This window comes from Oncorhynchus gorbuscha, linkage group LG06 (assembly GCF_021184085.1).
Source record: "Oncorhynchus gorbuscha isolate QuinsamMale2020 ecotype Even-year linkage group LG06, OgorEven_v1.0, whole genome shotgun sequence".
Lineage (NCBI taxonomy): Eukaryota > Metazoa > Chordata > Actinopteri > Salmoniformes > Salmonidae > Oncorhynchus > Oncorhynchus gorbuscha.
Window position 1 is genome coordinate 34,948,902 of NC_060178.1, and position 24,771 is coordinate 34,973,672.

The window sequence follows — 24,771 nt, forward strand, 5'->3', positions numbered from 1 at the left end:
GCTCCCACCACCATACTTAACCTCTTCCTCCTACCCCCTAATTTTTCGAACATTCTGTTAAAAATCGCGCAACATTATTCTATTTCAAGAGCTAGTACTAGACTCATATAAGAAGTGGCAAAGTCCTATGCACCATAAAACGGTCTACTCCTGGACTAACTCCCTGTCCGAAAGACTGCAATTAGAGGGTGAGGCAGGAGGCCCTGGGCCAGAAATAGGTCAGGGGTGAGGGCTCGCTCTTTCAAGCACACTCACTACCTCTATCCGTCTCTCTCCAGGTGCTACAGAGACCGGCTGGTCCAAGGATCTCTAAAGCCTTTCTGATCAACAACCTGCAATCTCCCCAGAGCACAAAGTAAACTCCACTCATAACAGTATTATTGATGCAATATGTAATCCTCCTTCACTTTGACAGTCTGCTTGTGTGATTCTAGTATATTATCCAGGGCCAAAAACAAACATGTGTCCTTCCCCCTTTCTTCAAGGTGAGTCTGCTGGACTTCATGAAACTCTAGAGTAGTTAAATAAAGTTTTTTTTTTAAAACTCTATAGAGTATGGTTTCCCAAGCCCTGTCCAATACGTCCCCCCGCATGCCCATTTTGCCCTATCACTCCACCGCTGATTCAAATATCCAACATCAAGCTTTGATTATTTGAATCCGATTTGTAGTACTAGAGCAAAAAACAAAACATGCACCAAGGGGAGACCCCAGGACTGAGTTTATAACCCTGCCTTAGAGCAGCATACCAAAACACTTGCCACCCTGTTGTCAGCTCTCCGCAGACGTTCAATGGCCACATTTTGGGGATGATCAAATGCAATAAAGTTTTGTATAAAGAACTCATTCAACTCATTTTCAACTTTTTCATAGCATGTTTGTCATGTTGGTCTTAACATTTTTATAAACTTCTGTGAAACTTAAAAATCAAATACAAATACACTTAGAGCTTACGAATAAAAAGGTATAGAATAACAGCAAGTTTCATGTTCAAAGTGAATGCATTTTTAATCATGTACTGTATATCATACAGGTGTCTCACCTAAAATATATCCATTAAAGAATGGGACAAAGTGAATATGAGTCGGTTCTTGCGTCCCTCACAGTTTTATTGAATTTGAGTGGTTACATACAGTACGATACATGTTGACAGAATGGCTGCGAGACAGAGAGACTGTTGCTGTACTCCCAGCTAAGACCCTTGCTTCTGGGACCACTGACGACCCCAGTATTCATTCAGGAAGCTTGAAGAAGATGTGTGTCACCATCCAATCCCATGTCACAGCATGCTGTGTCCTGATAGGGTGATGACAATAAATGCATTATGTACCTGTCACTGCATATGTTGCTGAACAATTCAACCCTTTTGTTGGTGTCATTGATATGGAAATTCACATGCAAATATTCAGTTCATAAGCATTGACTGTAGTACCTCTAGGGTCATGTGGTCCGAAAGACTGCTGTGCAAGGTATTGGACAAAAGCTTTCTTCCCGGGCCCGTATTCACAAAGCATCTTGAGAGTAGAAATAGTGATCTAGGACCAGCACCACCCTGGTCAATTTAAGAATTAATGGTGAAATAAAAGGCTAAACTGATCCTAAAATCAGTACTCCCACTCTGAGATGCTTTGTGAATATGGGCCCTGGTCTGTCTGCATGCTGCTTTGTGTGATCCAACTCCCTCTTCACCTGAAATGCAACAATGCCAAAAACATGAATAAGAATGAGCCTTTTCAGTCAGTAACTTATTTAACTAATAACACATGCAAATGTGCATAAGCCCATTCAACCAAGTTATACAAAAACAGTGAAATCAAGTAGATTCAAGAGCGGCATTTTCCGTGCCAAATTATTCAGTCACCAGTGCATCAATAAATAGGCAGAGGAACGAAGCAGTTTGGCAAAAAGTGTTTACAATACTAGTCAGTATTATAGCTAGCAAATATACTGTATAATATAGTTTTTATTTTCTAGATTCCCAGCTACAGTCCATTTAGCTAGCTAAGGTGGTGAACTCAGACTGATGGTGGGAGTTAGGTGACGTTAGTTAACTTTCCCCCAGCACTTTCAATCAAGCTAGCTACCCAATGGCATTTTTATCAACTTTATCATTCAGATGAATAGCTTAGAAAATATAGCTATTTGTTTTTCCCACTCATCTAAAGCTGCCTTGCCAGTTACTAGTAAAGTAGGATGAACAAACATGCTCTACAATCAAGTATCTATTACTCATTTCCCCGGACCGTTTTCTAGCGATAAATCCATTGGAGCACCGGCATCCTATAATAGAGATGGTCAGAAGGGATAGAGCAACAACCCTCTCTTTCAGATGGGCCTAATAAACAGAGGGCAGGGGATCGGAAAAGGCAAACCCCGTGTCTGATGCCAGCCTGAACCCTGGATGGAGCTTCACTGCTGGGATTGGACTGCAGGGAGACAACACTTATCTCATGTGAACAATTTCCATTGAGAACTTGACTCTAGAATATGTGTTTTCTATGAGAGGACTACACCTCCTTCATCTCAATGTTAGAAGTCTTCTTCCCAAGATTGGATATTCACCTACTCTCCAGTAACTGTAAGGTGGGAGTGCTTTGCTTTACCGAAACATGGTTAGATGGTTCGATAAAAAACGCTGAGATTGAAGTTGCAAATTATGTAGTAATTAGAAGAGACCGCAATTGTGGGGCGGTTTGTAGTTATGATCAGATAAAAGCCATAACGAGATTGAAGCTGTGTGGTCGGACATTTTATGACCAGAATGCAAACCCATTATAGTTGGAATCTGTTACAGACCGCCAGACCAGTACAAGTTTTATGAATTGTATGAGAAGACTGTTTAGATTTTGGTAAAACCGAGGTTGTTGTTACTGGTGATTTTAATACAGCTATGATCAAAAAGGACCATGCTACTTTTAAAGATCTTAAGAATTGTTGTAATGTTTGCCTTATACCATCTGATTAATGAGCCCACCAGGGTCTGTCCTTCTACCCAAACCATCATTGACCTTGTGTTGGTGTCGGATTGATCAATGATATCAAACAGTGGGGTTGTGAACTATGGGCTCAGTGATCATTCCATTATTTGTAGTAGGAAGGTTCAGAAAACATTTGTTTATTGTCATAAATCAATTAAAATGAGGTCGATGAAGAATTATAGTGCAGATTTTGTTAATGTTTTGAGCAAATTGGACTGGTCTGCTGTATTGAAATGCAATGAGGTGGAAAATTCCTGGGGCAATTTTAAATCATTGTTTTTAGATGCTGTAGAAAACGCAGGCTCCAGATTTTGTGGGGAATTAAGCAAAGAACTGAACCATGGATAAACGATAACATTTTAAAGGCAATTAAGCGTAGAAATGAATGCTTTCTGGAGTTCAGGAAATCCAGGGCAGATTATATATTTATAGACTAATAAATTAAGAAATGAGGTCAATAGGATGAATAAAAAAGGCGAAGAGAGATTATTTGAATGACAAAATAGTTGAAAATAGGAACAATCCGAGTAAATTATGGAAGTGTCTGAAACGGTTAGGTTACAGTAACTGATTAAAGACCTGTGCTCAAAATCTTAGCTTGGACATTGGAGGAATGGTTACATCAGACAAGATCATGGTTGCAGACAGTCTGAATAGCTATATTACCACTATAGCTAATACATTAGTTAGCAAGTTACCTTGTCAATCAGAATGCTATGGGGAGTCATGTCCAGCAGTTTTACTCACAACAGGGGTTTCAGTAGATGCATTTTCATTTGAAGAGGTGTCTGTCAATGGTGCGAAAGAAGCCGAAAGAAATTGACAACATTCCTGCCAGATTTCTAAGGGATGATGCAGTAATTATCATCCCCTGTATAACAGTGTAAATATGTCTATTGAACTAGGGTGTTTTCCCAGTGGACTAAAACTTGCAAGGGTCATGCCTTCCTTTATATAAAAAAGGGAATAAGTTAGATCATGTAAACTATCGGCCTGTCTCAATCCTGGATGTTTTATCAAAGGTCAAGGAAAAGATTATGTTCCATGACATTGACAGTTATATTTCCTTTCAAAACCTATTATATGAGCTCCATCTGGACTTCCCATTCCCATTCCACCGACACTTGCCTACTATATCCAACTGACCACATAAGGAAGTAAATAGACGGAGGGAAATTGTATGGTATGGTTATGTTAGATCTCCAAAAGGCATTTCATACAGTGGATCATTAAATTCTCAAATCAAATGTTAATAGTCACTTGCACCGAATACAACAGGTGTACAGTGAAATGCTTACTTTCGAGCCCACAACAAACATTTTTTTTTTAAATGGAGTAAAAAAAATATGGATAAGAATAAGAGATAAAAGTAACAAGTTATTAAAGAGGAGCAGTAAAATAACAATTGCGAGACAATACACAGGTGCATACCGATACAGAGTCAATGTGCGGGGGCACCGGTTAGTTGGGGTTGTATGTACATGTAGGTAGAGTTATTAAAGGTCTTACATCGGCTGCGGAGAGCGTGATCACACAGTATTCCCGAACAGCTGGTGCTCTCATGCATGTTTCAGTGTTATTTCCCTCGAAGCGAGCATAGAAGTAGTTCAGCTCATCTGGTAGGCTCGTGTCACTGGGCAGCTTTTGTCTGTGCTTCCCTTTGTAGTCTAATGGTTTGCAAGCCTTGCCACATCCAACGAGCGTCAGAGCCGGTGTAGTACGATTCGAGCTTAGTCCTGTATTGACGCATTTCCTGTGTGATGGTGCGTCAGAGGGCATAGCGGGATTTCTTATAAGCTTCTGTGTTAGAGTCCCGCTCCTTGAAAGCGCAGCTCTAGCCTTTATTTCAGTGCGGATGCTGCCTGTAATATATGGCTTCTGTTTGGGGTATGTATGCACGGTCACTGTGGGGATGACATCATCAATGCACTTATTGATGAAGCCAATGACTGGTGTGGTGTATGCCATCGGAGGAATCCCAGAACATATTCCAGTCTGTAATAGCAAAACAGTCCTGCAGCTTAACACCTGCTTCATCTGACCACTGTTTTTTATTGATCTAGTCACTGGTGTTTCCTGCTTTAATTTTTGGTTGTAAGCAGGAATCAGGAGGATATAATTATGGTCAGATTTGCAAAATGGAGGACGAGGGAGAGCTTTGTTTGCATCTCTGTGTGTGAAGTATAGGTGGTCCAGAGTTCTTTTTCCTCTTGTTGCACATTTAACATGCTGATAGAAATTTGAGTTTCCCTCCATTAAAGTCCCCGGCTACTAGGAGTGCCGCCTCTGGGTGAGCGTTTTCTTGTTTGCTTATGGCAGAATACAGCTCATTCAATGTTGTCTTAGTGCCAGCCTCTGACTGTGGTGGTATGTAAAGAACTATGAAGAATACAGATGAAAACTCTCTCAATAAATTGCGTGGTGTACAGTTTATCTTGAGATACTCTACCTCTGGTGAGCAATAGCTTGAGACTTCCTTAGAATTCTTGCACCAGATGTTATTTACAAAAATACATAATCCGCCGCCCCTTGTCTTACCTGAAGCCATTGTTCTATCCTGCCGGTACATCGTATAACCAGCCAGCTGAATGTTGATATTGTCATCGTTCAGCCACGACTTCTGTGAAGCATAAGATGTTACAGTTTTTATTGTCCCGTTGGTAGTTTAATCTTCTGCATAACTCATTGATTTTATTCTCCAAGGATTGCACGTTTGCTAACAGAATGGTGGAAAGTGGGGGTTTATTCGAACGCCTACAAATTCTCAGAAGGCAGCCTGCTTTTCGGCCCCCCCTTTCTCCACCTCCTCTTCACGCAGATCACAGGGATTGGGGCCTGTTCCGAGGAAGCAGTATATCCTTCGCGTCGGGCTCGTCAGAGTCGTGAAAGGAAAAAAAAGATTCTGCTAGTCCGTGGTGAGTAATCACAGTCCTGATGTCTAGCAGTTATTTTCGGTCTTAAGAGATGGTAGCGGCAACATTATATACAAAATAAGTTTAAAATATTGTTATAAACAACGCAAAAAAAACACATAAATATCTGCCTTCCTCTCAGTCATCATACTATTGTTAATCAAACTAAGAGCCATGGGCAGGTTAACAACTTAGCAGTGTAATGGGTCAGCTCTTATCTGCAAGCAAGACAACAGTTAGTGGATATGGATGGGACCCTGTCCAAATCCAACATTTTAAACTGCGGGGTAGCCCAAGGGAGTGTGCTGGGTTCACTTTTCTTTCTATTGTATATAAATGATCTGAAATCTGCCTGTACATGTGACCTTTTCTTCTATGCAGATGATTCTGCACTGTTGGTTTCTCACAAAGACAAAAAATGTGGTTGAGAAATCCCTCAGTGCTGAAATTCTGAATGTCAGTAAATGCCTATATGATAATAAGCCGTCTCTTCACCTTGGAAAAACAGAGTCCATCTTGTTCGGGTCCAAAGTGAAACTGAGGAATTCCACAGATTTTAATGTGATGGTAGGTGACATAGTTATCACAGCAAAAGACTGTTAATTATCTTGGATGTGTGCTTGATAACCATCCGACAGGGGAGAGCGTGGCACAAAACGTTATCTCCAAAATGAACCATAAAATGTGGTTTCTGGCATGAACTTCCACAATATCTGAGTAACATTGCAATGGGGCCTTTGGCAGGGGCTCTTGTTCAGTGTCACTTTGACTATACGTGCTCTTCCTGGTACAATAGTGCCCCCAAGATAATAAAAAACAAAATTGCAGATCTCAGAAAAAAATTATCAGGATTATTCTTAAACTTCCAGCACTTACACATCTTGACAATTCCCACGTTGAAAGCCTTAGATGGCTCAAAGTGGAGGAGAGATTCTCTCAGATTAAATTTTATATTGTACGTAAGATTGTCTACAGTATTGTCCCCAGGAACCTATGTAAGTACTTTAACCATGACTATCCACTAGAAGCAGTGAAACTGACATTTTTCCTTTTAGATTTAAAAGGGGTATGGAGAAAGAAAAGTTTATGCTCAGCTGCCATTCTTTGGAATAGTCTTCCTAAGAATTTGAAACTTATAACCTCCAAATCTAGTTTCAAGTTCACACTGAAAAAATGGCTAAATAGTAGGAATGGAATACAGTTGTAGAACTGAATGCCTTCAACTGAAATGTGTTTCCTGCATTAAATGCAAACCCTCTGAATCAGAGATGTATGGGGGGCTGTCTTAATCAAAATCCACATCTTCAGCACCCAGGGAACAGTGGGCTAACTGCCTTGCACGAGGGCAGAACTTCCTTGTCAGGTCTGGGATTTGATCTAGCAACCTCTCGGTTACTGCCCCAATGCTCTAACCACTAGGCTACCTGCCACCCATGTCTCAAACATTAGTCGTAAGATTATAGTACGTGGCTGAAAATGCACAGGATGGCACATGGTCTACCTTTTGGTGCCTGTTGTTTATCATATTGTGATTGTTGTGTATATTTTATGGATTTATTATTTTATATAGACTGCTCAAAAAAATAAAGGGAACACTAAAATAACACATCCTAGATCTGAATGAATGAAATATTCTTATTAAATACATTTTTCTTTACATAGTTGAATGTGCTGACAACAAAATCACACAAAAATCTATGGAAATCAAAATTATCAACCCATGGACGTCTGTATTTGGAGTCACACTCAAAATTAAAGTGGAAAATCACACCACAGGCTGATCCAACTTTGATGTAATGTCCTTTAAACAAGTCAAAATGAGGCTCAGTAGTGTGTGTGGCCTCCACGTGCCTGTATGACCTCCCTACAACGCCTGGGCATGCTCCTGATGAGGTTGCGGATGGTCTCCTGAGGGATCTCCTCCCAGACCTGGAATAAAGCATCCGCCAACTCCTGGACAGTCTGTGGTGCAACATGGCGTTGGTGGATGGAGCGAGACATTATGTCCCTGATGTGCTCAATTGGATTCAGGTCTGGGGAACGGGCGGGCCAGTCCATAGCATCGAATCAAATCAAATCAAATCCGTCCAGTCCATAGCATCAATGCCTTCCTCTTGCAGGAACTGCTGACATACTCCAGCCACATGAGGTCTAGCATTGTCTTGCATTAGGAGGAACCCAGGGCCAACCGCACCAGAATATCGTCTCACAAGGGGTCTGAGGATCTCATCTCGGTACCTAATGGTAGTCAGGCTACCTCTGGCGAGCACACGGAGGGCTGTGCGGCCCCCCAAAGAAATGCCACCCCACACCATGACTGACCCACTACCAAACCGGTCATGATGGAGGATGTTGCAAGCAGCAGAACGTTCTCCACGGCGTCTACAGACTCTGTCACGTCTGTCACATGTGCTCAGTGTGAACCTGCTTTCATCTTTGAAGAGCACAGGGTGCCAGGGGCGAATTTGTCAATCTTGGTGTTCTCTGTCCACCTGTGGACGTCGGGCCCATTTTACAGGGCTCTGGCAGTGCTCCTCCTTGCACAAATGCGGAGGTAACGGTCCTGCTGCTGGGTTGTTGACCTCTTACGGCCTCCTCCACATCTCCTGATGTACTGGCCTGTCTCCTGGTAACGCCTCCATGCTCTGGACACTAAGCTGACAGACACAGCAAACCTTCTTGCCACAGCTCGCATTGATGTGTCATCCTGGATGAGCTGCACTACCTGAGCCACTTGTGTGGGTTGTATACTCCGTTTCATACTACCACTAGAGTGAAAGCACCGCCAGCATTCAAAAGTGACCAAAACATCAGCCAGGAAGCATAGGAACTGAGAAGTGGTCTGTGGTCACCACCTGCAGAACCACTCCTTTATTGGGGGTGTCTTGCTACATTTATTGTCAATCAGTGTTGCTTCCTAAGTGGAGAGTTTGATTTCACAGAAGTGTGATTGACTTGGACTTGTTACATTGTGTTGTTTAAGTGTTCCCTTAATTTTTTTGAGCAGTGTATTAAGGGCATGTGAGACAAGGGAGATGTACCTGTCCATAGTTGTTTATTAGGAAAGGGAATTGTACTAATTATCTCATGTTATATTTAACAAACAGCAATTTTGTCTGTCATTGTCTGTTGTCATTACAATTGCTGCTTAACCTTGTTGCATTCCCCCTTCCCTATTCAAAAGGATCACAATGAAAATAAGCTTTTAATAGTTTTATTGTGTTATCTTTGATGATTTTCTTAAATTGTATTTGGAGGCGTCACCGGCTGTATGTATTTAAAACAAAAGGTCTAATAAATGTAATCAATCAAACAACAACAAAAATCATGTACAGGTATAAAAGAGACAACTGCCCTCAAGCAGATCGTTTTATTTGTATTCTAGGACTTCAGGCCGAGGGGTATTAGCTACTTTTATGTAGAACCGGCGTCTTTGCCAGAATGAACGTCACAGGCAAACTCACAGGCTTCATCATACAGCACACGTGCCTCACATATTTTTTTCTTTAGCAGCCCAGCCTTTAAGGTGGTGGCAGCTCAGTTGCCAATACTATTGAGTGTTACAAAAAGCACATCATTTTAACAGTGTATGTTATGTGTAACCTTGATGGGAAGCATTTATTCCAATAAGAGCCCAGTGGAATATTTATTTTTTTCTCTGAAAAATTATACTTGCAGAGACTGGTAACCTTAAGAGTGGCAGACCGTGGCAGCTTTTTTATGCTCCATTTCCTGAATTCATAATGAAAATGACATTCTCCGAAATCTTCAATGACAGTGATTTCATTACATGGGGGAAAGGCAGGGAGGGTAAATGTTTTTACGCTGTATTTTTATTTCATTTTCTGGCAGAGTTGTGATTCATACTTTTAATGGGGTGTTATTTCCATTCAGTCTGGACGCCTGGGAAATGCCACTTCCATCTCCTCAGAGAAGGAGAGCAGAGGAGAGAGAGGGAATGAGAAAGAGTGTATAACACCCCGACGGTTCCTAGGAGAGGGAACATGTCAGTCTAAAGGCTGCCTCTCTCATTATGAGAGCACAATCGATAAAATGGAGGCACCAATTTCTGTACTTTGACTGTAGTCCAAGCACCCTCTGTGGCTCCCATGAATGCAGCATGTAGAACTGTTCTAAAAAGATATTACTAAAGGCCTCCATGTACTAACTGTCCATTTCCAAACGGCCATTATTGGTATTTCATAGTACTCCTCTTGAGTCCTTGGCCATCAAGGGTGTTAAGAGGGATGGCAAAGCAGGGCTTTTGAGATAGTATGAGGATAAAAATGTTTTTCATATTCCTCCAAGACTCTTTCTACTGCAAAATTCCTTTTCCACTTTTGCTGAAAGGAACTTGTCAATCAAAATATTTCAGGACATGTGTGTGTGTGTGTGTGTGTGTGTGTGTGTGTGTGTGTGTGTGTGTGTGTGTGTGTGTGTGTGTGTGTGTGTGTGTGTGTGTGTGTGTGTGTGTGTGTGTGTGTGTGTGTGTGTGTGTGTGTGTGTGTGTGTGTGTGTGTGTGTGAGCAAGGATGCTGGTGTGTATGGTGGTGTATTTGTATCGCTTTAATGTAATGATACATTAGATAGATACTGGGCATTAATGGTACAGTAAGGCTGTAAGCCTAGGAATTAACTGAGTTGATAAAGCTTGTAAAGTTGTGACTATAAAATTAGAAAAATGTTGCTTCTATAATGTTTCCATATGTGTCAGTTCAGGGAATTTATCACAATAGTTAGTAAATTGACCATGTAAATTGTGAACTATAAAAGGCATTGTTCTGTGCCATCTGTTAGAACCATTGTTGTTTCTTGTTCCATTGGAGGGACATCTATTCCTTTGCTTTTTGCATGTTTTCTATTTTTGTTTCCCACAAAACTTACTGTATAAGATAGAGTATTTCATTTTTGTAAGCTGCTTTACAGGAAAGAGTTTCCAGAAAAAATGCCAGTATGTTTTTTTGATCCATGCAGTACTCTGAATCTTAAGGCTAGTAATGTAATATGCTAAAAGACTGCTCCGGCTCTCATCTAGAACTTCAGTTCAAGTTCAAGTCTCCTTCATTCTCTGTAACTATGCTTGCTTTTCAAACTCCATATCCAAGCTGATCTGCTAGTGGGTTTCCATGCATTCCTGACATCAGCATTATGTTTTATTGGCAAGTCATTCCCTTCTGGCTAATGTTACAGACAGAATTATTTTCTAAGCCATGCAAGGGCAAGCAATGTTCCTGAAATGTCTGAAAGAGTTAAGAGAACACAATTGGCTACTGTTCCCAAAAGAACACTGTACTGTATTCAGCTGCACAAAGCAGACATATTGATCTGAACATTATTTGCTCTGTGGCCAGAACTATTTGATTGATATTATATTACTCATGTCTCTTGGGGACTCTGGGGTTGTTGGACATTGCTAGTTGCTTTTAATATAACAATAATAATAATACTAATAATAAACCCCACCCCTCCCCCATATCCCTCTTGGCATTAGACCCCCAGGCATTCAATCACACTTTCAGTGATATGGCCTGCAAATATGGATGTAAATAGCCATGCAATCTGTCATGCTTGGCCATAACACATCGGGGAGTAATTAACTTTCGTCTGGGTCAATAACTCCGAAAGCAATCACAATGCACCAGGCATTTATTACATTAAAGACAGACTTTACGCTCAGCTTGTTTTCACCGGTTGACAACTTCATATTTGTTTTGGAGGCCATTACAGTCATACGTAAGCATAATGGGGCCAACATTAGAAAAAGTTCCATTTGAACCTGGACCTCCATCTCAAAATGCGCATCAGTCTATTCCAATAGTTGACGCAGTTGCACGTGATCAAACACTTTGTTAGCTGTTCCCATCAGACATCCTGGGAGATTTAGTGCTCTATTCAATCTGGATCTCTGAAGCGTGCGATAGCAATGTAAGGGTAATTTACGATTGAGGCAATTATATGCAGCGTTTACCCTGAATGCAGTGTCATTTAACGTGGGTACATTGCTTTAAATATCAATCACACTGTAATGCTGAACTTCTGCAAAACCATCCCAATTAAAATCATTGACGTAGCTGAATGTGAACCAACACTTGAATGCATTTTTTTTCTCTTTGAAATGTAGAATTACATCTATTGTGTTATTGTGTTGAGAAGGGAAGTGCAGCCAACAGTTTGAAAATTAATATTAAGAATGAGTTCAATGAGGAGCTACGACTTTCTTCAGTGTTGCAGACAAACACACTGCTATGGCCTAATTAAGTGATAATGCCAGAGAAGCCGGTGTTTGGAGGATAAATTGGCACGGATGTTGTTAGGCCCGAGACAAAGTCAAGGGCGGGCAAACCGTGCCAATATACTTTATCTTCCAAACACCGGCTTCGAGAACATTATCACTCTTATACAACGGGTTATCAATATGTTCAAATAATGATTGACATTTTCATTAAAAACTTTACTTTGCTGAATTTTTTTCATTATTTTTCATGCTTCCACAAAATTTAGTCCAGACACAAATCTGGGGTTTCTAACCAAGCTGGCTGGTTCTTCTATCGGTTCGTTTTCCAGAGACGCAACCCAGTCCTTTAGCCTTTTTGCTCTTTATCTATGGACACAACCCAATCATTCTTTCTAAATGTACCATTAGCATACTGACGGGCAACGTTCTTATCCCTTGCTTGCTAGCTAGCCCTTGTGTTGTCTTAAGGGTCAAAATTGACCCTCCACTATGTTTACCAGCTGAGAAAATCCCCTAAATGATGTTTTTTCAACTTGAAATGTAATTACTTTTCCTAGAGACCACATTAGAAAAAGTGAAACATCGCATTTGTTCATATTCCCATTATTGCTGTACACCACCAGGGTACAAAGATAGTCTTAGGCTCATTGTTTGATCATTTACACACCACAAAAACAACAAAGACACACACATAAATAAACACACAATGAGACATTGATATTATGTGTGCTACTGATTGAACTCAGCAGCTCCAGAAGAAGATCACCATGGTTGGCACTATTAGAAAGAACAAGCCTGAGCTCCCCCCTGCACCCCTTGCAACAAGGGGGAGAGAGACCTTCTCATTAAAGTTTGCCATCACCCCCTCCACCAATCTAGTTTCTTACCTCCCAAAGAGGAATAAAAATGTGTTCCTCCTGAGCACACTGCACAAAATAGCTGAGACAGTGATCATGAGGACAGAAAACCAGCCATCATCCTGGACTACAACCACAACAAAGGAGGCTTGGAAAACCTGGACAAGGTGATTGGAACTTACAGCTGCAGGAGGATGACTGCCCGCTGGCCCCTGGTCATCAACCATAACAACATTGATGTGTCCTCATACAATGCCTTTGTGATATGGAACAAGATCAACCCTACCTGGATGCCTGATAAGCAGAACAAGAGGAAGGTGTTCCTGGAGCAGCAGGGAAAGGCACTTGTAACCCCACTCATTCAAAGAAGGGAGCACCTCCCCGCACAGCAGCCTCCACAGCGCTTGTGAAAGCTGTTCAGGGGACTGAATCTTGTCCTGATCCACCTGAGGCTGCAGCTGGGGCAGGCAAGAGGAGGTGCCAATTCTACCCCCCAAAGAAGGACTGTAAAACAAATACTATGTGCTACATATGTGAGAAATACATCTGCAAAGTTTGTGCACACACACTTGCATACTGCCCTACATGTGCTAATTAGAGTTGATTGGTTTATGTTTTTCACGTTTTTGATTTGTATCTATTAGCTTATTTTATTCTTATTTATTGTTGTCGTGTTTACACCTTGTGGGTGGGGGTAATGGTTAAACAAAATGGGAGAAGACTAGTATTTTGTAGTGTAACTACTCATTTTACAGTATATAAGAATATATCACTATGTTGCCAATACGTTCAAGACTGTTATTGTTTCCCTTCAATAAAATGCATTCAAAACTACTTTCTGCACATTTCTGCTACCTTCTTATGCTATATCTTGCTAATATGTTTACACCTATGCAGTACCTTTAGCAATAATAATAATAAACCTCTACTTTAGTCAAATAAACAATAATGACAAGTGTGTTGTATTAAAAATGGGTAGTGTCTGATTAAATGCAGTCATTCTGCATTGTGAAGAGGGAAAACCCAGATATTCACAAAGTTTGTGATGAATGACAGGTTGTTTCTTCATGCGAAATAGAATACAATTCATTTAAGCTGCTTTATTTTAGGGGTTTAGTGAAGGCGGGTCATTTTTTTACCCTTAGGACAAGGGGAGTATACAGAATGTTAAGACTACACAAGTGCTAGGCAACTACGGCTAACTCACAGTCATGTCAAACAGTGCAGCCAGAATAACAGCAGTAGCTGCAATTGCGTTTAAGCTGTTTTCGAGTGACATTTATTTGGATCCCTCCATAACAATGAGCTAATGAGGCACGATTTTGCCTGGCATAGAAAATGTGCTTGCTCATCATGACACCGTTGTTCAGAGGACCTAGCCAACAACACAGCAAACACAATCACTTCCAACTGAAGCTGTAAAGACTGCAAACTTTTTTCACTTGACATTTCTTTGTATATGTCCATAAAAATTATGCCAGCTGATTCATGATTTTGACTGGTTGAGAAAAGCTGCCGGTCTGTGTCGTCCTGACACGTGCATTGCTAAGTGACAGCTGGAGATCAAATTTGAATAATGAAACAATGTTGTAAATGTCGGGGAGATAGACAGCGAGGTTTATACAAATCTCCTCCGTTGAAAACTAAACGTTAGTCTAAAAGAAATGTGAGATAATGTCAAGATGCTTTTTATAGTGGATATATTATAGTGTGAAATGGACAGGCAAAAACATGAGATTGTCATATGAGAGACTAGTCAAGGACCATATCACCTCCACCCTACCTGACACCCTAGACCCACTCCAATTTGCTTACCGCCCAAATAGGTCCACAGACAATGCAATCTCAACCACACTGCACACTTCCCTAACCCATCTGGACAAGAGGAATACCTATGTGAGAATGCTGTTCATCGACTACAGCTCGGCATTCAACACCATAGTACCCTCCAAGCTCGTCATCAAGCTCGAGACCCTGGGTCTCGACCCCGCCCTGTGCAACTGGGTACTGGACTTCCTGACGGGCCGCCCCCAGATGGTGAGGGTAGGTAACGACATCTCCTCTCCTCTGATCCTCAACACTGGGGCCCCACAAGGGTGCGTTCTGAGCCCTCTTCTGTACTTCCTGTTCACCCACGACTGCGTGGCCACGCACGCCTCCAACTCAATCATCAAGTTTGCAGACAACACAACAGTGGTAGGCTTGATTACCAACAACGACGAGACGGCCTACAGAGAGGAGGTGAGGGCCCTCGGAGTGTGGTGTCAGGAAAATAACCTCACACTCAACGTCAACAAAACTAAGGAGATGATTGTGGACTTCAGGAAACAGCAGAGGGAACACCCCCCTATCCACATCGATGGAACAGTAGTGGAGACGGTAGCAAGTTAAGTTCCTCGGCATACACATCACAGACAAACTGAATTGGTCCACTTACACAGACAGCATCGTGAAGAAGGCGCAGCAGCGCCTCTTCAACCTCAGGAGGCTGAAGAAATTTGGCTTGTCACCAAAAGCACTCACACACTTCTACAGATGCACAATCGAGAGCATCCTGGCGGGCTGTATCACCGCCTGGTACGGCAACTGCTCCGCCCTCATCCGTAAGGCTCTCCAGAGGGTAGTGAGGTCTGCACAACGCATCACCGGGGGCAAACTACCTGCCCTCCAGGACACCTACACCACCCGATGTTACAAGAAGGCCATAAAGATCATCAAGGACATCAACCACCCGAGCCACTGCCTGTTCACCCCGCTATCATCCAGAAGGCGAGGTCAGTACAGGTGCATCAAAGCTGGGACCGAGAGACTGAAAAACAGCTTCTATCTCAAGGCCATCAGACTGTTAAACAGCCACCACTAACATTGAGTGGCCGCTGCCAAAACACTGACACAACTCCAGCCACTTTAATAATGGGAATTGATGGGAATGATGTAAATATATCACTAGCCACTTTAAACAATGCTACCTTATATAATGTTACTTACATTTACATTACATTTACATTACATTTACATTTAAGTCATTTAGCAGACGCTCTTACATTATTAATCTCATATGCATACGTATAAACTGTACTCTATATCATCGACTGCATCCTTATGTAATACATGTATCACTAGCCACTAACTATGCCACTTTGTTTACATACTCATCTTATATGTATATACTGTACTCGATACCATCTACTGTATCTTGCCTATGCTGCTCTGTACCATCACTCATTCCTATATCCTTATGTACATATTCTTTATCCCCTTACTGTCATGTTTTGTCATTTATTATCTTGTCTTGTCCCTGTGCTTCCCATTCTATTCGTTTCCCTCTGCTGGTCTTATTAGGTTCTTTCCCTCTTTCTATCCCTCTCTCTCCCCCTCCCTCTCTCACTCTCTCGCTCTCTCTTCTCTCTATCGTTCCGTTCCTGCTCCCAGCTGTTCCTATTCCCCTAATCAATCATTTAGTCTTCCCACACCTGTTCCCGATCCTTTCCCCTGATTAGAGTCCCTATTTCTTCCTTTGTGTTCCGTTCCTGTCCTGTCGGTTCCTTGTCTAGAATTCACCGTGCTGTGTTTGTGTATCGCCCTGTCGTGTCGTGTTTTCCTCAGATGCTGCGTGGTGAGCAGGTGTCTGAGTCTGTCTGGTTCGAGTGCCTTCCCGAGGCAACCTGCTGTTCACCTGCTGTTCAAGATCGAGTCTCCAGTTTGTCCTCGTCATTTCGAGTGAAAGTTGTGTTTTTTGTTTGTATTTACTTTACTGGATTAAAGACTCTGTTTTCGCCAAGTCGCTTTTGGGTCCTCTTTCACCTGCATGACAGAAGGAACCGACCAAGGAATGGACCCAGCGACTTCAGACGCTCGTTACACTGCCGTCGAGATCCAAGGAGCCATGCTCGGCAGACACGAGCAGGAATTGTCTGCTGCTCGCCATGCCGTGGAGAACCTGGCCGCTCAGGTTTCCGACCTCTCTGGACAGTTCCAGAGTCTACGTCTCGTGCCACCTGTTACTTCCTGGCCTGCCGAGCCTCCAGAACCTAGGGTTAATAACCCACCTTGCTACTCCGGGCAGCCCACTGAGTGCCGCTCCTTTCTCACGCAGTGTGAGATTGTGTTCTCTCTCCAACCCAACACATACTCTAGAGAGAGAGCTCGGGTTGCTTACGTCATTTCACTCCTTACTGGCCGGGCTCGAGAATGGGGCACAGCTATCTGGGAGGCAAGGGCTGATTGCTCTAACAAGTTCCAGAACTTTAAAGAGGAGATGATTCGGGTTTTTGACCGTTCAGTTTTTGGTAGGGAGGCTTCTAGGGCCCTGGCTTCCTTATGCCAAGGTGAACGGTCCATAACGGATTATTCTATTGAGTTTCGCACTCTTGCTGCCTCTAGTGAGTGGAACGAGCCGGCGCTGCTCGCTCGTTTTCTGGAGGGACTCCACGCAGTGGTTAAGGATGAGATTCTCTCCCGGGAGGTTCCTTCAGATGTGGACTCTTTGATTGCTCTCGCCATCCGCATAGAACGACGGGTAGATCTTCGTCACCGGGCTCGTGGAAGAGAGCTCGCATCAACGGTGTTTCCCTGCTCCGCATCGCAACCATCTCCCTCCTCTGGCTCAGAGTCTGAGCCCATGCAGCTGGGAGGGATTCGCATCTCGACTAAGGAGAGGGAACGGAGGATCACCAACCGCCTGTGCCTCTATTGCGGAGTTGCTGGACATTTTGTTAATTCATGTCCAGTAAAGCCAGAGCTCATCTGTAAGCGGAGGGCTACAGGTGAGCGCAACTACTCAAGTCTCTCCATCAAAATCATGTACTACTTTGTCGGTCCATCTACGCTGGACCGGTTCGGGTGCTACATGTAGTGCCTTGATAGACTCTGGGGCTGAGGGTTGTTTCATGGACGAAGCATGGGTTCGGAAACATGACATTCCTTTCAGAGAGTTAGAGAAGCCTACGCCCATGTTCGCCTTAGATGGTAGTCATCTTCCCAGTATCAGATTTGAGACACTACCTTTAACCCTCACAGTATCTGGTAACCACAGTGAGACTATTTCTTTTTGATTTTTCGTTCACCGTTTACACCTGTTGTTTTGGGTCATCCCTGGCTAGTATGTCATAATCCTTCTATTAATTGGTCTAGTAATTCTATCCTATCCTGGAACGTTTCTTGTCATGTGAAGTGTTTAATGTCTGCCATCCCTCCCGTTTCTTCTGTCCCTACTTCTCAGGAGGAACCTGGCGATTTGACAGGAGTGCCGGAGGAATATCATGATCTGCGCACGGTCTTCAGTCGGTCCCGAGCCAACTCCCTTCCTCCTCACCGGTCGTATGATTGTAGTATTGATCTCCTTCCGGGGACCACTCCTCCTCGGGGTAGACTATACTCTCTGTCGGCTCCCGAACGTAAGGCTCTCGAGGATTATTTGTCTGTGTCTCTTGACGCCGGTACCATAGTGCCTTCTTCCTCTCCGGCCGGGGCGGGGTTCTTTTTGTTAAGAAGAAGGACGGTACTCTGCGCCCTGCGTGGATTATCGAGGGCTGAATGACATAACGGTTAAGAATCGTTATCCGCTTCCCCTTATGTCATCAGCCTTCGAGATTCTGCAGGGAGCCAGGTGCTTTACTAAGTTGGACCTTCGTAACGCTTACCATCTCGTGCGCATCAGAGAGGGGGACGAGTGGAAAACGGCGTTTAACACTCCGTTAGGGCATTTTGAGTACCGGGTTCTGCCGTTTGGTCTCGCCAATGCGCCAGCTGTTTTTCAGGCATTAGTTAATGATGTTCTGAGAGACATGCTGAACATCTTTGTTTTTGTCTATCTTGACGATATCCTGATTTTTTCTCCGTCACTCGAGATTCATGTTCAGCACGTTCGACGTGTTCTACAGCGCCTTTTAGAGAATTGTCTCTACGTAAAGTCTGAGAAGTGCTCTTTTCATGTCTCCTCCGTTACTTTTCTCGGTTCCGTTATTTCCGCTGAAGGCATTCAGATGGATTCCGCTAAGGTCCAAGCTGTCAGTGATTGGCCCGTTCCAAGGTCACGTGTCGAGTTGCAGCGCTTTTTAGGTTTCGCTAATTTCTATCGGCGTTTCATTCGTAATTTCGGTCAAGTTGCTGCCCTCTCACAGCTCTTACTTCTGTCAAGACGTGTTTTAAGTGGTCCGGTTCCGCCCAGGGAGCTTTTGATCTTCTAAAAGAACGTTTTACGTCCGCTCCTATCCTCGTTACTCCTGACGTCACTAGACAATTCATTGTCGAGGTTGACGCTTCAGAGGTAGGCGTGGGAGCCATTCTATCCCAGCGCTTCCAGTCTGACGATAAGGTTCATCCTTGCGCTTATTTTTCTCATCGCCTGTCGCCATCTGAGCGCAACTATGATGTGGGTAACCGTGAACTGCTCGCCATCCGCTTAGCCCTAGGCGAATGGCGACAGTGGTTGGAGGGGGCGACCGTTCCTTTTGTCGTTTGGACAGACCATAAGAACCTTGAGTACATCCGTTCTGCCAAACGACTTAATGCCCGTCAAGCTCGTTGGGCGTTGTTTTTCGCTCGTTTCGAGTTTGTGATTTCTTACCGTCCGGGTAGCAAGAACACCAAGCCTGATGCCTTATCCCGTCTGTTTAGTTCTTCTGTGGCTTCTACTGATCCCGAGGGGATTCTTCCTTATGGGCGTGTTGTCGGGTTAACAGTCTGGGGAATTGAAAGACAGGTTAAGCAAGCACTCACGCACACTGCGTCGCCGCGCGCTTGTCCTAGTAACCTCCTTTTCGTTCCTGTTTCCACTAGTCTGGCTGTTCTTCAGTGGGCTCACTCTGCCAAGTTAGCTGGTCATCCCGGTGTTCGAGGCACTCTTGCGTCTATTCGCCAGCGCTTTTGGTGGCCGACTCAGGAGCGTGACACGCGCCGTTTCGTGGCTGCTTGTTCGGACTGCGCGCAGACTAAGTCGGGTAACTCTCCTCCTGCCGGTCGTCTCAGACCGCTCCCCATTCCTTCTCGACCATGGTCTCACATCGCCCTAGACTTCATTACCGGTCTGCCTTTGTCTGCGGGGAAGACTGTGATTCTTACGGTTGTCGATAGGTTCTCTAAGGCGGCACATTTCATTCCCTCGCTAAACTTCCTTCCGCTAAGGAGACGGCACAAATCATTATCGAGAATGTATTCAGAATTCATGGCCTCCCGTTAGACGCCGTTTCAGACAGAGGCCCGCAATTCACGTCACAGTTTTGGAGGGAGTTCTGTCGTTTGATTGGTGCGTCCGTCAGTCTCTCTTCCGGGTTTCATCCCCAGTCTAACGGTCAAGCAGAGAGGGCCAATCAGACGATTGGTCGCATACTACGCAGCCTTTCTTTCAGAAACCCTGCGTCTTGGGCAGAACAGCTCCCCTGGGCAGAATACGCTCACAATTCGCTTCCTTCGTCTGCTACCGGGTTATCTCCGTTTCAGAGTAGTCTGGGTTACCAGCCTCCTCTGTTCTCATCCCAGCTTGCCGAGTCCAGCGTTCCCTCCGCTCAAGCGTTTGTCCAACGTTGTGAGCGCACCTGGAGGAGGGTGAGGTCTGCACTTTGCCGTTACAGGGCACAGACTGTGAGAGCCGCCAATAAACGCAGAATTAAGAGTCCAAGGTATTGTTGCGGCCAGAGAGTGTGGCTTTCCACTCGCAACCTTCCTCTTACGACAGCTTCTCGTAAGTTGACTCCGCGGTTCATTGGTCCGTTCCGTGTCTCCCAGGTCGTCAATCCTGTCGCTGTGCGACTGCTTCTTCCGCGACATCTTCGCCGGTCACAACTTGCAGGCTTGTTTTCAAATTGCTGTGCGTTTTGTTGCCAACCTATTTTGCTACCTGACAACTTTACGGGTTTCACTTTTTAATTACCGTTCATATATTTATTTTTTCCTCGACTTTTTCACTCCGGACGCTTTATCTGGACACGATTCGTCAGGACCTCCAACAGCCGAAGCTAAGTAGTAACATTAACATGATGCCTTCTAATTGCAGCCGCTGTACTCATAATATCGCCTTTACGGCGAGGATAGCTGTACTGCAAGCCCAGCTTCAGACGCAATCGTTAGGCAAGGGTAATTTCAGTGTAGGAAAGGATGAAACAGCGTCTGTGCCACCAGTAAGTACAGATAGTAGTATAAATCCCTGGCACAGTCCCCGCAGCCGGACAACTTTCTCACGGTTTCTGGTAGGAAATGCTGTAGGAACGCTCAACCGGTGTCGCTCATTCAGCAGACAGAAACTTTCAACCGGTTCTCCCCATTAAGCAGCGGGTCGGTGTCAGAGGCCGAGTCTTCTCTGGTCTCTACTCCTCCCGTTACGGGTCTGAGACGCCGAAGCTTCCCACCATTAGCTCTGACAAATTGAAAACTCTAGTCATTGGCGACTCCATTACCCGCAGTATTAGACTTAAAGCGAATCATCCAGCGATCATACACTGTTTACCCGGGGGCAGGGCTACCGACGTTAAGGCTAATCTGAAGATGGTGCTGGCTAAAGCTAAAACTGGCGAGTGTAGAGAGTATAGAGATATTGTTATCCACGTCGGCACCAACGATGTTAGGATGAAACAGTCAGAGATCACCAAGCGCAACATAGCTTCTGCGTGCATATCAGCTAGAAAGATGTGTCGGCATCGAGTAATTGTCTCTGGCCCCCTCCCAGTTAGGGGAGTGATGAGCTCTACAGCAGAGTCTCACAACTCAATCGCTGGTTGAAAACTGTTTTCTGCCCCTCCCAAAAGATAGAATTTGTAGATAATTGGCCCTCTTTCTGGGACTCGCCCACAAACAGGACCAAGCCTGACCTGCTGAGGAGTGACGGACTCCATCCTAGCTGGAGGGGTGCTCTCATCTTATCTGCCAACATAGACAGGGCTCTAACTCCTCTAGCTCCACAATGAAATAGGGTGCAGGCCAGGCAGCAGGCTATTAGCCAGCCTGCCAGCATAGTGGAGTCTGCCACTAGCATAGTTAGTGTAGTCAGCTTAGCTATCACCATTGAGACCGTGTCTGTGCCTCGACCTGGGTTGGGCAAAACTAAACATGGCGGTGTTTGCCTTAGCAATCTCACTAGGATAAAGACCACCTCCATTCCTGTCATTACTGAAAGAGATCATGATACCTCACATCTCAAAATAGGGCTACTTAATGTTAGATCCCTTACTTCAAAGGCAATTATAGTCAATGAACTAATCACTGATCATAATCTTGATGTGATTGGCCTGACTGAAACATGGCTTAAGCCTGATGAATTTACTGTGTTAAATGAGGCCTCACCTCCTGGCTACACTAGTGACCATATCCCCGTGCATCCCGCAAAGGCGGAGGTGTTGCTAACATTTACGATAGCAAATTTCAATTTACAAAAAGAAAATGACGTTTTCGTCTTTTGAGCTTCTAGTCATGAAATCTATGCAGCCTACTCAATCACTTTTTATAGCTACTGTTTACAGGCCTCCTGGGCCATATACAGCGTTTCTCACTGAGTTCCCTGAATTCCTATCAGACCTTGTAGTCATTGCAGATAATATTCTAATCTTTGGTGACTTTAATATTCACATGGAAAAGTCCACAGACCCACTCCAAAAGGCTTTTGGAGCCATCATCGACTCAGTGGGTTTTGTCCAACATGTCTCTGGACCCACTCACTCTCACAGTCATACGCTGGACCTAGTTTTGTCCCATGGAATAAATGTTGTGGATCTTAATGTTTTTCCTCATAATCCTGGACTATCAGACCACAGCAATACGTAACTGAACGAACACTCCGCCTTTGCGGGATGCACGGGGATATGGTCACTAGTGTAGCCAGGAGGTGAGGCCTCATTTAACACAGTAAATTCATCAGGCTTAAGCCATGTTTCAGTCAGGCCAATCACATCAAGATTATGATCAGTGATTAGTTCATTGACTATAATTGCCTTTGAAGTAAGGGATCTAACATTAAGTAGCCCTATTTTGAGATGAGATATCATGATCTCTTTCAGTAATGACAGGAATGGAGGTGGTCTTTATCCTAGTGAGATTGCTAAGGCAAACACCGCCATGTTTAGTTTTGCCCAACCCAGGTCGAGGCACAGACACGGTCTCAATGGTGATAGCTAAGCTGACTACACTAACTATGCTAGTGGCAGACTCCACTATGCTGGCAGGCTGGCTAATAGCCTGCTGCCTGGCCTGCACCCTATTTCATTGTGGAGCTAGAGGAGTTAGAGCCCTGTCTATGTTGGCAGATAAGATGAGTAGCACTCCTCCAGCTAGGATGGAGTCCGTCACTCCTCAGCAGGTCAGGCTTGGTCCTGTTGTGGGTGAGTCCCAGAAAGAGGGCCAATTATCTACAAATTCTATCTTTTGGGAGGGGCAGAAAAACAGTTTTCAACCAGCGATTGAGTTGTGAGACTCTGCTGTAGAGCTCATCACTCCCCCTAACTGGGAGGGGGCCAGAGACACCACGATGCCGACACATCTTTCTAGCTGATATGCACGCAGAAGCTATGTTGCGCTTGGTGATTCTGACTGTTTCATCCTAACATCGTTGGTGCCGACGTGGATAACAATATCTCTATACTCTACACTCTGTCATGCAGGTGAAAGAGGACCCAGCACCATCTTCAGAGTTTATTAAAGTCCAAAACGGAATAACAGAAATCCTCTAGACTTGTAGAGGGAAACAACTGGAGAAGCTGGATGACTGCAGGTCGCTTCGGTAGGGAGGCCGTAGTGACAGGAGACAATTTGTCACAGCAGCATCTGATGAAGGCACAAACACGACAGGACAGGGTGATACCAATCACGGCAAAAACACGACAGGACAGGGCGAAACGCAATCACAGCATGGTGAATACACATGGAACCGACGGGACAGAACGGATCACAAAGGAATAAATAGGGACTCTAATCAGGGGAGAAGTGGATCTGAAAGGTGTGCTGAAGACTAAATGATGATTAGGGGAATAGAACAGCTGGGAGCAGAACGGAACGACAGAGAGAAGTTGAGAGCGAGAGATTGAGAGAGGGGAGGGATAGAGGGATCTGATTACCAGGGAAAGAACCAAACAAGACCAGCAGAGGGAAACGAATAGCATGGGAGCACAGGGACAAGACATGACAATAAATGACAAACATGACAGCACCCCCACCACCGAGCGCTCCTGGCGCACTCTCGAGGAGGAATCCTGGCGGCAATTAGGAGGAAATCATCGTTAATGAGCGAACGGTCCAGCACGCCCCGAGAGACGGAACCCAACTCCTCTCCTCAGGACCGTAACCCTCCCAATCCACTAGGTATTGGTGACCCCGTCCCCCGAGAACGCATGTCCATAATCTTATGAACCTTGTAAATAGGTGCGCCTCCCTCCAGGTGCGCTCACAACGTTGGACAAACGCTGAGCGGAGGGAACGCTGGACTCGGCAAGCTGGGATGAGAACAGAGGAGGCTGGTAACCCAGACTACTCTGAAACGGAGATAACCCGGTAGCAGACGAGGAAGCGAATTGCAGAGCGTATTCTGCCCAGGGAGCTGAGTCTGCCCAAGACGCAGGGTTTCTGAAAGAAAGGCTGCGTAGTATGCGACCAATCGTCTGATTGGCCCCTTCTGCTTGACCGTTAGACTGGGGATGAAACCCGGAAGAGAGACTGACGGACGACCAATCAAACGACAGAACTCCTCCAAAACTGTGACGGAATTGCGGCCTCTGTCTGTTAAAGGCTGTTTAATAGATTTAAGAGTAAGGCCTTAACACTGGACATTCATTAACTTGGTGAGTGATCACCAAGAACAGCCAGACTAGT